Source organism: Taudactylus pleione, unplaced genomic scaffold (assembly GCF_031769625.1).
Source record: "Taudactylus pleione unplaced genomic scaffold, aTauple2 ptg000447l, whole genome shotgun sequence".
Taxonomy (NCBI): Eukaryota; Metazoa; Chordata; class Amphibia; order Anura; family Myobatrachidae; genus Taudactylus; species Taudactylus pleione.
In genome coordinates this window covers 5,552,267-5,565,268 of record NW_028284849.1, presented here as the reverse complement: position 1 = coordinate 5,565,268, position 13,002 = coordinate 5,552,267, and positions in this window count along the sequence as shown.

Genomic DNA, 13,002 nt, shown 5'->3' with positions numbered 1-13,002 from the left:
CTGCGTGTGATGAGGTTAGTAATTCCTGAGTAAGGTCAGAGCCTGTGTAAGTGTGTGTGAGGCTGTGATGGTACTCCATGTTACTGATGGTATACCAGTCTTGTGTAGTCACTGCGTGTGATGAGGTTAGTAATTCCTGAGTAAGGTCAGAGCCTGTGTAAGTGTGTGAGGCTGTGATGGTACTCCATGTAACTGATGGTGTCTCAGTCTTGTGTAATCACTGCGTGTGATGAGGTTAGTAATTCCTGAGTAAGGTCAGAGCCTGTGTAAGTGTGTGTGAGGCTGTGATGGCACTCCATGTTACTGATGGTATATCAGTCTTGTGTAGTCACTGTATGTGATGAGGTTAGTAATTCCTGAGTAAGGCCAGAGCCTGTGTAAGTGTGTGTGAGGCTGTGATGGTACTCCATGTTACTGATGGTGTCTCAGTCTTCTGTAATCACTGCGTGTGATGAGGTTATTAATTCCTGAGTAAGGTCTGAGCCTGTGTAAGTGTGTGTGAGGCTGTGATGGTACTCCATGTTACTGATGGTGTCTCAGTCTTGTGTAATCACTGCGTGTGATGAGGTTAGTAATTCCTGAGTAAGGTCAGAGCCTGTGTAAGTGTGTGTGAGGCTGTGATGGTACTCCATGTTACTGATGGTATATCAGTCTTGTGTAGTCACTGCGTGTGATGAGGTTAGTAATTCCTGAGTAAGGTCAGAGCCTGTGTAAGTGTGTGAGGCTGTGATGATACTCCATGTAACTGATGGTGTCTCAGTCTTGTGTAATCACTGCGTGTGATGAGGTTAGTAATTCCTGAGTAAGGTCAGAGCCTGTGTAAGTGTGTGTGAGGCTGTGATGGTACTCCATGTTACTGATGGTGTCTCAGTCTTGTGTAATCACTGCGTGTGAAGAGGTTAGTAATTCCTGAGTAAGGTCAGAGCCTGTGTAAGTGTGTGTGAGGCTGTGATGGTACTCCATGTTACTGATGGTGTCTCAGTCTTGTGTAGTCACTGTGTGTGATGAGGTTAGTAATTCCTGAGTAAGGTCAGAGCCTGTGTAAGTGTGTGTGAGGCTGTGATGGTATTCCTTGTTACTGATGGTGTCTCAGTCTTGTGTAGTCACTGTGTGTGATGAGGTTAGTAATTCCTGAGTAAGGTCAGAGCTTGTGTAAGTGTGTGCGAGGCTGTGATGGTACTCCATGTTACTGATGGTTTCTCAGTCTTGTGTAATCACTGCATGTGAAGAGGTTAGTAATTCCTGAGTAAGGTCAGAGCCTGTGTAAGTGTGTGTGAGGCTGTGATGGTACTCCATGTTACTGATGGTGTCTCAGTCTTGTGTAGTCACTGTGTGTGATGAGGTTAGTAATTCCTGAGTAAGGTCAGAGCCTGTGTAAGTGTGTCTGAGGCTGTGATGGTATTCCTTGTTACTGATGGTGTCTCAGTCTTGTGTAGTCACTGTGTGTGATGAGGTTAGTAATTCCTGAGTAAGGTCAGAGCTTGTGTAAGTGTGTGCGAGGCTGTGATGGTACTCCATGTTACTGATGGTTTCTCAGTCTTGTGTAGTCACTGTGTGTGATGAGGTTAGTAATTCCTGAGTAAGGTCAGAGCCTGTGTAAGTGTGTGTGAGGATGTGATGGTACTCCATGTTACTGATGGTATCTCAGTCTTGTGTAGTCACTATGTGTGATGAGGTTAGTAATTCCTGAGTAAGGTCAGAGCCTGTGTAAGTGTGTGTGAGGCTGTGATGGTACTCCATGTTACTGATGGTGTCTCAGTCTTCTGTAATCACTGCTTGTGATGAGGTTAGTAATTCCTGAGTAAGGTCAGAGCCTGTGTAAGTGTGTGTGAGCCTGTGATGGTACTCCATGTTACTGATGGTGTCTCAGTCTTGTGTAGTCACTGTGTGTGATGAGGTTAGTAATTCCTGAGTAAGGTCAGAGCCTGTGTAAGTGTGTGTGAGGCTGTGATGGTACTCCGTGTTACTGATGGTGTCTCAGTCTTCTGTAATCACTGCGTGTGATGAGGTTAGTAATTCCTGAGTAAGGTCAGAGCCTGTGTAAGTGTGTGTGAGGCTGTGATGGTACTCCATGTTACTGAAGGTATATCAGTCTTGTGTAGTCACTGTGTGTGATGAGGTTAGTAATTCCTGAGTAAGGTCAGAGCCTGTGTAAGTGTGTGTGAGGCTGTGATAGTACTCCATGTTTCTGATGGTGTCTCAGTCTTGTGTAATCACTGCGTGTGATGAGGTTAATAATTCCTGAGTAAGGTCAGAGCCTGTGTAAGTGTGTGTGAGCCTGTGATGGTACTCCATGTTACTGATGGTGTCTCAGTCTTGTGTAGTCACTGTGTGTGATGAGGTTAGTAATTCCTGAGTAAGGTCAGAGCCTGTGTAAGTGTGTGTGAGGCTGTGATGGTACTCCATGTTACTGATGGTGTCTCAGTCTTCTGTAATCACTGCGTGTGATGAGGTTAGTAATTCCTGAGTAAGGTCAGAGCCTGTGTAAGTGTGTGTGAGGCTGTGATGGTACTCCATGTTACTGATGGTGTCTCAGTCTTGTGTAATCACTGCGTGTGATGAGGTTAATAATTCCTGAGTAAGGTCAGAGCCTGTGTAAGTGTGTGTGAGGCTGTGATGGTACTCCATGTTAGTGATGGTATATCAGTCTTGTGTAGTCACTGTGTGTGATGAGGTTAGTAATTCCTGAGTAAGGTCAGAGCCTGTGTAAGTGTGTGTGAGGCTGTGATGGTACTCTATGTTACTGATGGTGTCTCAGTCTTCTGTAGTCACTGCGTGTGATGAGGTTAGTAATTCCTGAGTAAGGTCAGAGCCTGTGTAAGTGTGTGTGAGGATGTGATGGTACTCCATGTTACTGATGGTCTCTCAGTCTTGTGTAATCACTGCGTGTGATGAGGTTAGTAATTCCTGAGTAAGGTCAGAGCCTGTGTAAGTGTGTGTGAGGCTGTGATGGTACTCCATGTTACTGATGGTCTCTCAGTCTTGTGTAATCACTGCATGTGATGAGGTTAGTAATTCCTGAGTAAGGTCAAAGCCTGTGTATGTGTGTGTGAGGATGTGATGGTACTCCATGTTACTGATGGTCTCTCAGTCTTGTGTAATCACTGCATGTGATGAGGTTAGTAATTCCTGAGTAAGGTCAGAGCCTGTGTAAGTGTGTGTGAGGATGTGATGGTACTCCATGTTACTGATGGTCTCTCCGTCTTGTGTAATCACTGCATGTGATGAGGTTAGTAATTCCTGAGTAAGGTAAGAGCCTGTGTAAGTGTGTGTGAGGCTGTGATGGTACTCCATGTTACTGATGGTGTCTCAGTCTTGTGTAATCACTGTGTGTGATGAGGTTAGTAATTCCTGAGTAAGGTCATAGCCTGTGTAAGTGTCTGTGAGGCTGTGATGGTACTCCATGTTACTGATGGTATCTCAGCCTTATGTAATCACTGCATGTGATGAGGTTAGTAATTCCTGAGTAAGGTCAGAGCCTGTGTATGTGTGTGTGAGGATGTGATGGTACTCCATGTTACTGATGGTATCTCAGTCTTGTGTAGTCAATGCGTGTGATGAGGTTAGTAATTCCTGAGTAAGGTCAGAGCCTGTGTAAGTGTGTGTGAGCCTGTGATGGTACTCCATGTTACTGATGGTGTCTCAGTCTTGTGTAGTCACTGTGTGTGATGAGGATAGTAATTTCTGAGTAAGGTCAGAACCTGTGTAAGTGTGTGTGAGGCTGTGATGGTACTCCATGTTACTGATGGTGTCTCAGTCTTCTGTAATCACTGCGTGTGATGAGGTTAGTATTTCCTGAGAAAGGTCAGAGCCTGTGTAAGTGTGTGTGAGGCTGTGATGGTACTCCATGTTACTGATGGTATATCAGTTTTGTGTAGTCACTGTGTGTGATGAGGTTAGTAATTCCTGAGTAATGTCAGAGCCTGTGTAAGTGTGTGTGAGGCTGTGATGGTACTCCATGTTACTGATGTTGTCTCAGTCTTCTGTAATCACTGTGTGTGATGAGGTTAGTAATTCCTGAGTAAGGTCAGAGCCTGTGTAAGTGTGTGTGAGGCTGTGATGGTACTCCATGTTACTGATGGTATATCAGTCTTGTGTAGTCACTGTGTGTGATGTTGTTAGCGATTCCTGAGGAAGGTCAGAGCCTGTGTAAGTGTGTGTGAGGCTGTGATGGTACTCCATGTTACTGATGGTGTCTCAGTCTTGTGTAATCACTGCGTGTGATGAGGTTAGTAATTCCTGAGTAAGGTCAGAGCCTGTGTAAGTGTGTGTGAGCCTGTGATGGTACTCCATGTTACTGATGGTGTCTCAGTCTTGTGTAGTCACTGTGTGTGATGAGGTTAGTAATTCCTGAGTAAGGTCAGAGCCTGTGTAAGTGTGTGTGAGGCTGTGATGGTACTCCATGTTACTGATGGTGTCTCAGTCTTCTGTAATCACTGCGTGTGATGAGGTTAGTAATTCCTGAGTAAGGTCAGAGCCTGTGTAAGTGTGTGTGAGGCTGTGATGGCACTCCATGTTACTGATGGTATATCAGTCTTGTGTAGTCACTGTATGTGATGAGGTTAGTAATTCCTGAGTAAGGCCAGAGCCTGTGTAAGTGTGTGTGAGGCTGTGATGGTACTCCATGTTACTGATGGTGTCTCAGTCTTCTGTAATCACTGCGTGTGATGAGGTTAGTAATTCCTGAGTAAGGTCTGAGCCTGTGTAAGTGTGTGTGAGGCTGTGATGGTACTCCATGTTACTGATGGTGTCTCAGTCTTGTGTAATCACTGCGTGTGATGAGGTTAGTAATTCCTGAGTAAGGTCAGAGCCTGTGTAAGTGTGTGTGAGGCTGTGATGGTACTCCATGTTACTGATGGTATATCAGTCTTGTGTAGTCACTGTGTGTGATGAGGTTAGTAATTCCTGAGTAAGGTCAGAGCCTGTGTAAGTGTGTGAGGCTGTGATGGTACTCCATGTAACTGATGGTGTCTCAGTCTTGTGTAATCACTGCGTGTGATGAGGTTAGTAATTCCTGAGTAAGGTCAGAGCCTGTGTAAGTGTGTGTGAGGCTGTGATGGTACTCCATGTTACTGATGGTGTCTCAGTCTTGTGTAATCACTGCGTGTGAAGAGGTTAGTAATTCCTGAGTAAGGTCAGAGCCTGTGTAAGTGTGTGTGAGGCTGTGATGGTACTCCATGTTACTGATGGTGTCTCAGTCTTGTGTAGTCACTGTGTGTGATGAGGTTAGTAATTCCTGAGTAAGGTCAGAGCCTGTGTAAGTGTGTGTGAGGCTGTGATGGTATTCCTTGTTACTGATGGTGTCTCAGTCTTGTGTAGTCACTGTGTGTGATGAGGTTAGTAATTCCTGAGTAAGGTCAGAGCTTGTGTAAGTGTGTGCGAGGCTGTGATGGTACTCCATGTTACTGATGGTTTCTCAGTCTTGTGTAGTCACTGTGTGTGATGAGGTTAGTAATTCCTGAGTAAGGTCAGAGCCTGTGTAAGTGTGTGTGAGGATGTGATGGTACTCCATGTTACTGATGGTATCTCAGTCTTGTGTAGTCACTATGTGTGATGAAGTTAGTAATTCCTGAGTAAGGTCAGAGCCAGTGTAAGTGTGTGTGAGGCTGTGATGGTACTCCATGTTACTGATGGTGTCTCAGTCTTCTGTAATCACTGCGTGTGATGAGGTTAGTAATTCCTGAGTAAGGTCAGAGCCTGTGTAAGTGTGTGTGAGCCTGTGATGGTACTCCATGTTACTGATGGTGTCTCAGTCTTGTGTAGTCACTGTGTGTGATGAGGTTAGTAATTCCTGAGTAAGGTCAGAGCCTGTGTAAGTGTGTGTGAGGCTGTGATGGTACTCCGTGTTACTGATGGTGTCTCAGTCTTCTGTAATCACTGCGTGTGATGAGGTTAGTAATTCCTGAGTAAGGTCAGAGCCTGTGCAAGTGTGTGTGAGGCTTTGATGGTACTCCATGTTACTGAAGGTATATCAGTCTTGTGTAGTCACTATGTGTGATGAGGTTAGTAATTCCTGAGTAAGGTCAGAGCCTGTGTAAGTGTGTGTGAGGCTGTGATGGTACTCCATGTTACTGATGGTGTCTCAGTCTTGTGTAATCACTGCGTGTGATGAGGTTAGTAATTCCTGAGTAAGGTCAGAGCCTGTGTAAGTGTGTGTGAGCCTGTGATGGTACTCCATGTTACTGATGGTGTCTCAGTCTTGTGTAGTCACTGTGTGTGATGAGGTTAGTAATTCCTGAGTAAGGTCAGAGCCTGTGTAAGTGTGTGTGAGGCTGTGATGGTACTCCATGTTACTGATGGTGTCTCAGTCTTCTGTAATCACTGCGTGTGATGAGGTTAGTATTTCCTGAGTAAGGTCAGAGCCTGTGTAAGTGTGTGTGAGGCTGTGATGGTACTCCATGTTACTGATGGTGTCTCAGTCTTGTGTAATCACTGCGTGTGATGAGGTTAGTAATTCCTGGGTAAGGTCAGAGCCTGTGTAAGTGTGTGTGAGGCTGTGATGGTACTCCATGTTACTGATGGTGTCTCAGTCTTGTGTAATCACTGCGTGTGATGAGGTTAGTAATTCCTGAGTAAGGTCAGAGCCTGTGTAAGTGTGTGTGAGCCTGTGATGGTACTCCATGTTACTGATGGTGTCTCAGTCTTGTGTAGTCACTGTGTGTGATGAAGTTAGTAATTCCTGAGTAAGGTCAGAGCCTGTGTAAGTGTGTGTGAGGCTGTGATGGTACTCCATGTTACTGATGGTGTCTCAGTCTTCTGTAATCACTGCGTGTGATGAGGTTAGTAATTCCTGAGTAAGGTCAGAGCCTGTGTAAGTGTGTGTGAGGCTGTGATGGTACTCCATGTTACTGATGGTATATCAGTCTTGTGTAGTCACTGTGTGTGATGAGGTTAGTAATTCCTGAGTAAGGTCAGAGCATGTGTAAGTGTGTGTGAGGCTGTGATGGTACTCCATGTTACTGATGGTGTCTCAGTCTTCTGTAATCACTGCGTGTGATGAGGTTAGTAATTCCTGAGTAAGGTCAGAGCCTGTGTAAGTGTGTGTGAGGCTGTGATGGTACTCCATGTTACTGATGGTGTCTCAGTCTTGAGTAATCACTGTGTGTGAAGAGGTTAGTAATTTCTGAGTAAGGTCAGAGCCTGTGTAAGTGTGTGTGAGGCTGTGATGGAACTCCATGTTACTGATGGTGTCTCAGTCTTGTGTAGTCACTGTGTGTGATGAGGTTAGTAATTCCTGAGTAAGGTCAGAGCCTGTGTAAGTGTGTGTGAGGCTGTGATGGTATTCCATGTTACTGATGGTATCTCAGTCTTGTGTAGTCACTGTGTGTGATGAGGTTAGTAATTCCTGAGTAAGGTCAGAGCCTGTGTAAGTGTGTGTGAGGCTGTGATGGTACTCCATGTTACTGATGGTTTCTCAGTCTTGTGTAGTCACTGTGTGTGATGAGGTTAGTAATTCCTGAGTAAGGTCAGAGCCTGTGTAAGTGTGTGTGAGGATGTGATGGTACTCCATGTTACTGATGGTATCTCAGTCTTGTGTAGTCACTGTGTGTGATGAGGTTAGTAGTTCCTGAGTAAGGTCAGAGCCTGTGTAAGTGTGTGTGAGGCTGTGATGGTACTCCATGTTACTGATGGTGTCTCAGTCTTCTGTAATCACTGCGTGTGATGAGGTTAGTAATTCCTGAGTAAGGTCAGAGCCTGTGTAAGTGTGTGTGAGCCTGTGATTGTACTCCATGTTACTGATGGTGTCTCAGTCTTGTGTAGTCACTGTGTGTGATGAGGTTAGTAATTCCTGAGTAAGGTCAGAGCCTGTGTAAGTCTGTGTGAGGCTGTGATGGTACTCCATGTTACTGATGGTGTCTCAGTCTTGTGTAATCACTGCGTGTGATGAGGTAAGTAATTCCTGAGTAAGGTCAGAGCCTGTGTAAGTGTGTGTGAGCCTGTGATGGTACTCCATGTTACTGATGGTGTCTCAGTCTTGTGTAGTCACTGTGTGTGATGAGGTTAGTAATTCCTGAGTAAGGTCAGAGCCTGTGTAAGTGTGTGTGAGGCTGTGATGGTACTCCATGTTACTGATGGTGTCTCAGTCTTCTGTAATCACTGCGTGTGATGAGGTTAGTAATTCCTGAGTAAGGTCAGAGCCTGTGTAAGTGTGTGTGAGGCTGTGATGGTACTCCATGTTACTGATGTTGTCTCAGTCTTGTGTAATCACTGTGTGTGATGAGGTTAGTAATTCCTGAGTAAGGTCAGAGCCTGTGTAAGTGTGTGTGAGGCTGTGATGGTACTCCATGTTACTGATGGTATATCAGTCTTGTGTAGTCACTGTGTGTGATGAGGTTAGTAATTCCTGAGTAAGGTCAGAGCCTGTGTAAGTGTGTTTGAGGCTGTGATGGTACTCCATGTTACTGATGGTGTCTCAGTCTTCTGTAATCACTGTGTGTGATGAGGTTAGTAATTCCTGAGTAAGGTCAGAGCCTGTGTAAGTGTGTGTGAGGCTGTGATGGTACTCCATGTTACTGATGGTGTCTCAGTCTTGTGTAGTCACTGTGTGTGATGACGTTAGTAATTCCTGAGTAAGGTCAGAGCCTGTGTAAGTGTGTGTGAGGCTGTGATGGTATTCCATGTTATTGATGGTATCTCAGTCTTGTGTAGTCACTGTGTGTGATGAGGTTAGTAATTCCTGAGTAAATTCAGAGCCTGTGTAAGTGTGTGTGAGGCTGTGATGGTACTCCATGTTACTGATGGTTTCTCAGTCTTGTGTAGTCACTGTGTGTGATGAGGTTAGTAATTCCTGAGTAAGGTCAGAGCCTGTGTAAGTGTGTGTTTGAGGCTGTGATGGTACTCCATGTTACTGATGGTGTCTCAGTCTTGTGTAGTCACTGTGTGTGATGAGGTTAGTAATTCCTGAGTAAGGTCAGAGCCTGTGTAAGTGTGTGTGAGGCTGTGATTGTACTCCATGTTACGGATGGTGTCTCAGTCTTGTGTAATCACTGTGTGGGATGAGGTTAGTAATACCTGAGTAAGGTCAGAGCCTGTGTAAGTGTTTGTGAGGCTGTGATGGTACTCCATGTTACTGATGGTGGTGTAGTCTTGCTAAACATTATGGATGTGTGTAAGGTAAAATGGGCATCCTTATGTTGTGCTGAGATTGCATTGCGATCGCAATGGATTAGCATACTATCGCAGTTGAACTACATGCGTACGCAATATTGCATTCCGTAGTGAATCAGGCCCTTAGAACACAACTTTTTATTCCATATTACGTGATGACAAATGTGTCATGTATATTTGTTCTCCCGGTACTTTGCACTAAATGTTATTGCCATTTTAAATCCTGTGCCAGAACCACCAACAATATACCACTTAGGGGCACATTTATCAAAGTGTATTTGAGGTATAATCCCCAAAAACAGGGGTTTACCTCAAATATTAAGTATCCCCCGCAAGTATTATGGAGGGACCGCAGCAGATATCTCCGATACCTGCTGTGATCCCTCCATTACCGCTGACAGCCGCCTCCCCCATAGGGGTCTATGGGGCATGCGATGCTGCCAAATTTACCAATATCCGGAATGCGATGCTTTCTCGATATTGGCCGTCGCAGCTAACGCCACCCGAAGATGACAGCTGCTGTAGCCTATGGGTTAGACCACGCACTATTAGCCGGCGGTGAGATCCTCCGGAACCCTCCCCGGCTATGGCGAATGTGTATGTGCCGTCCACGGGACTACGCCTGCGCACCACCTCCTGCAGTGGCCTGCAGCTCTCCGGAGACATCGCAGGGATGGGCCCCTTTCGGACCCCGTGTCCCTGCATGTCCCGGATCCGGATGATACATCAGCCTGGTATGATCGCATTTTGCAATACGATCATGGGCGTTACTGGCATGCCCTGATCGCGTTGCAAACATGATCATTGATAAATGGGAGCCTTAGGGTCTGATTCAGACCCGGTCGCTATGAGCATACGTTCGCATGATGCGTATGCAAATATTTGAGAGTGACGCGGCGGGGAGCGATCGCTCGCCAAGGCATAAGCACGCCCATCTTACCTGTACGAGCATTCGCTTTGTGTATGCAGACTCCCACTGCCCCACATCATCTCCTGGAAGTTTCTGAAAACATTGGTACATCAACCACTATCGGATGTGAACGCAGTGCTTGTGGTACCTTTTTTTTAACGCAAGCATTGCGAGGAAAACAGAGGAAAAAAATGGCTGGTGACGTATACTATGACGCTGCCTGTTAATTATGCACGCCTCTAAAACGGCGTTGAAACACTCGGGCACGCCTGCGTTCGCATTTCCAACCCCCCGTTTTTACTGGACTGCCCCTGTTACCACCCACAAACGGTCTCTCCTGTCACTCACTTTGCTGGGCTGGCTTTGCTGGGCGAGCGAGGGATCTGTGATCACACAGTGTAGTTCGCTCATGCGCAGATTAGCGACCATCGGCAATTGCGAACGGACTGCAGATACCGTTCGGGTCTGAATCAGGCCCTTAGGCCCTTAGGGCCTGATTCAGAGCCACTCGTAAGCGGCAGCTCGTTCGCTCCGAGTGATGTTTGCCCAACTGCGCATGCGTACGGATCGTTATACGCATGTGCGAACCAGTCAGTGCGGCCGAAATTCATGTGCTCGCAAAATAGCGAATGCCTGATAATTTGAGTGACAGGATGAGGCATATGTGGGTGGTAATAGGGGAAGGTGCTTGAAAACGGGGAGTGGAGATTCGAACGCAGGCGTGCTTAAAGGTCAAAACGGGCATTTTATGGGTTTGCATAATTAATACAGCAGCGTCATTGACCACGTCACTGGGTTATTTTATAGCCAGAACTGCTCGCAAGATTGTGGTAGCAAAAACCAACCACAAGAATAGCGAGCAGTTCATACGCTGGTCGATGTGCTCGATTAATCTAATAAATAGCGGACATGACGTAGGATGCGAGCGGCCAGGGGGCGTAGTTTCCCAAAAAACGACCGCAAGTTTTGTTCGCTCGTTCAGACCTAGAGGCGTGAACAGACCGCAAACAGCGAACGGTTCATTTGAATAGCCACCACTATTTTCTGGACGAGCGAGCGCAAATAGCGACCGGCTCTGAATCAGGCCCTTAGTGTGTTGCAGAACTTTTATTACATGGATATTAGAGCGCATATAAATGCACTTACTCACATCCACATTCCACCTTATGTTCTTGTAATAGGGAAACCTTAGCGCAGAATGTGTAATGGGGTGAACCAGTACTGCCCACTTTATGTCCATTGGGAGTTGTCGGGCTCAGTAAGAGAAAGCAGGCGCACAACTCTGCACCCTGGCTGACTCTACGTAACTAACCCCCGCTGGAGCCGAGGTGTGCAATGCAGCATCATATACGCACGTACAAATGTTGTATATTCCACTATGCCTCCTAATCAAGGCTCTAATACACGTTTCAGATGCAATTACCAGGCCAGTTACTTTGGCATAGATTAGGAGCTCAGAGGGGCTTTGTATAATGTCATGATCACAGGCTCCCAGTGTGGAACATGGATTAGGCGCCTGCAGCAGTGAAACATTATTTTCCTTGTTACAAGGTGGATTCCACAACACTGGATCTGTGCAGCCTGAACAAAATGTACCGTGACGGGCAGAGATCAGCCAGTTCCTCCAGCTGCTCTTGTGCATGAGATCATTATATTCAGCCTCTCATGGCCTCCATATCATCCTCCCTACTAGATAACGTGTAACCTAGAGTGTGATGGCTACAATGTACCTGCAGTGATTGGAGTTATACACCTGTCACCTGACACAATGTATCTTCCTGTATTTTTCCTGGTTTCCCAGATGACTTCCATAGACAGTGTAGCAGGGTAATAGACAATGTTAATACATGGGACTAGGGTTCTTGGAGATCTGGGGGTCCACAAGGTCTGTAATCCAGCAATGCTGCTACATGAGGAGAAGTGTGGGACACCGATAAGTAATATTCAGCGTTAGGGGCCTCATTTATTGAACTGAATTTAAAATTGAGTTTTGGGAAAAGACTTCAATGAAGAACCCATAACATCGTAGATTGATATTTAAAAAAACTGATTTGTGATAATAATGATATGAATTACAACTACAAGTCTCATCATGCTCATCCAGTCAGCAGAATGTACAGTTGTTTTTATTCTTTAAATAAATAAAAAATCCGCAATGTCCATTTTTTATAAGATTTTGGCATTTCCTTGGCCTAGACTGGCGACTCGCTGATCACAACAGAAATGTAATTTATAGGAGAGACAAGAGAAATAATTTATTTAGTTTACATTAAACTCAGATGTACAACTGTTTAAAAACCTGAACATTTCAGGTCATATATAATATACAGTATGTAATAGTCTGCACTTGTGCAATATTTATGTATACAGTTAAATAAATCCACTCACTTTCCCAAAACTAGTCTTCAACTCACCAGACTGTCACCATACAGTCTATTGTGAACAAAGCAGCTAGGTTATCCTCAATCACAAAATGTTCTGCTGCTGCTCCCAACGTTAGTTGCCTGTACTTAACCAAACCAATATAAAATACTTCTGCTTTCACACAAGGCTACCGACCAAACTACCTAAACATATATCTTTTCACTTATCTCATCGTATGTCCCAGCTCTACCTCTCCACTCAACACAAGATCTGCTTCTCTCATCCACGCATTACCTGCTCCCATTCATGGTTAGAAGACTGTTAACGGACTACACCCACTCTGTGAGTAGCCCTCCCTCGTACAACAAGACTTTCCTCTAGACTCCAAACCTTCAAGTGTTCCCTGAGAACTCATCTCTGCTTATCAAATTCTAGTATCATACACATAATCCCTGCAAGCTATTCTACCCAATTAGCTCACCTCTACACAGTTCACACAAAACTCACTTATGTTCTCTTTCTACACTCACTCATCCTGCTGACCTCAGGCCAACATTCCTGTGTGACTGGATCATAGTGTCCACCAAGAGCCTCTGCAATGTGGCCAGACCAATATGCAA